Source organism: Poromitra crassiceps (assembly GCF_964638095.1).
Source record: "Poromitra crassiceps genome assembly, chromosome: 7".
NCBI classification, from domain to species: Eukaryota; Metazoa; Chordata; class Actinopteri; order Beryciformes; family Melamphaidae; genus Poromitra; species Poromitra crassiceps.
In genome coordinates, this window is record NC_139628.1 from 48,337,650 (window position 1) to 48,339,947 (window position 2,298).

Sequence of the window (2,298 nt, forward strand, 5' to 3'; positions counted from 1 at the left end):
GAATGAATGAGTGGGCCAGATGAGGAGGTGTCTGTCAGCCATCTCTGTTTTCACTGTGGCAGCCGGCCAGACCAGCTCCCCCCGCTGGCCATCATCACCAAAGAACTTACATTGCTAAGAACTGTCTGAAGGCTAATTAGGTTGTTCCATTGCAACATCAGCGCACAGCAAATCCACCACTACCAGTGGTAATGTAAGAAAGTAATAATACTTTCTCCAAGTACGTGGGCCGGATTGGGGGGCACCAGCCATGCCATCTTTGATGTGAGTTGCATTCAAAGACGACACAGTATGGCATCTTTGGGCTCAAGTCAATATGGTGTAAAGTAATTTGGTTACTACATTGTGTAACATTTGTCTGTACTATGTGTGTTGTTGAGCCTCTCGTTTAAATGAATGCAAATTCATGATCTATATTGCGATAGTAAATGTAACTTTTTTTGCATGTAAAGTAGGAGGGCGGTAAATGTCTGGCTGTCCGTGCTGACTGCTCCTCCCCACGTCATACTGTACATCCACCTTTCTCCCACGGCGCTGTGCCTGCAGGCCACACCGGGGTCAGGAGATGTCAAAGTGAGGACTCTCACTCAGTCACTCATGGACATTTAGTGAGTTTCGTGGGAAAAGGGGCCAGAGGGAGAGGAAGGTGGTAGAGAGTCTGGATTCGAGGGGTGAGTAGTGACTAGACTAGGGACATGGCTGTGGTAGTGGTGGGGGCACACCACTGTGCCGTGTGTGCTTAAAGGTTGCTTGTTCCACAGAAAACATTACTAATTACATACATACAAATTACACAACTACATTACTATTACATAACTCGGAGCACTTCCATGACCTAACGACCTATGACCTACCGGTATTCTTCCTTCCTGGCTTGTATACATTTTTGTCTAGTTCCAAACTTTCCACTTCATTTGGTAAAAACCATCTGAATGTGTGGAAAAACTCATCTTTCTCTGTGTGGAATGCACCTCTCTAAAAACTCAATATTATTGCAGTAATTGCAGCACTGGAGGGAATGCTGTGAAACAGACCTAAAGCCTATATGGATGGATTATAGTATCTGGTGACTATTTTAAGTCACGTTTTTCCCTGGTGTATTTAACAAGAGGCTAAAAACAGAAAGAAAAGCATTCCAATACAATCTCTCAGTTGTGTCAGTATTTGAACGGTATTGCTGCTATATTAGGCCAACACAATGGACAAGTGCAATCTTGGTTTTCTGTTATTCTTTTTTAGATTCCCCCCCTGGTTTTCTCCCCAATGGTTGGCTACTCCACCACTTCCCTCCTGCTGTCCCGGCCATTGCCTCACCCCCTCTGCCAGTCTGGAGAGAGTTGTAGACTAGCACATGCTTCCTCCGATACATTCCCTACTACGGCGCCCCGACCGACCGGAGGCGGCGCTAGTGCAGCGAACAGGACTCATACCCTTAATCCGGCTTTCCACCCACAGACACGGTCAATTGTGCCTGTATGGACGCCCCGACTATGCCGGACGGAGGTGACACGGGGGCTCGAACCTGTGACCCCCGTGTTGGTAGGCAGGGAATCTACCGCTGCTCTAGAGGTAAATGACGAACAAAGAAATGCTGAAGCACTATTAATGACAGGAAACCTATTTTTAAAAAATCACGTTTTATTATATTTATCACTTATCAGTGGTCTATGGCTTACTGCATTCAAAGATACCTTGAATATAGACGGTTACACTGGAATTGTGTTGGTAGGGAACAGTTTGAAACCTTGTTTATTTCCTGTCAGGTACTGTATTAGCAAACACTGCGACAGGAAGTCAGCTAGGGGCAACGTAGAATGTTTCTGTTGAAACTGTTAAAGAAAAAAGACAGACTTTTTTCCTCAGTCTTCATAATCATGATGAGTCACACGGTTATAACACATTACAGCAAGGAGACACATATCTCAAAGCAGTTTCACAGAAAAGCATGAAGGCAACGACTGTTTGGTCATGAATACTGTCCAAAGAAATGGGTTAACATTGGGTCAATGCTGCCACCTAGGGGAAATAACACCAAAGTGTTAAGAGTAAGGTAGCCGTTTGAGTCATACAGTATGTTCAATACTATGTACAATACCGTACAATACAGTACAATATATATATATATATATATATATATATATATATACCACCTCAGGTAGTAATATACTGTATATAGACTAAACTAGCTTATGCCTCTGGTTAAGCTTCAAGAGAACATCACCTCAGGTATATATATATATATATATATATATATATATATATATATATATATATATATATATATATATATATGCGGGA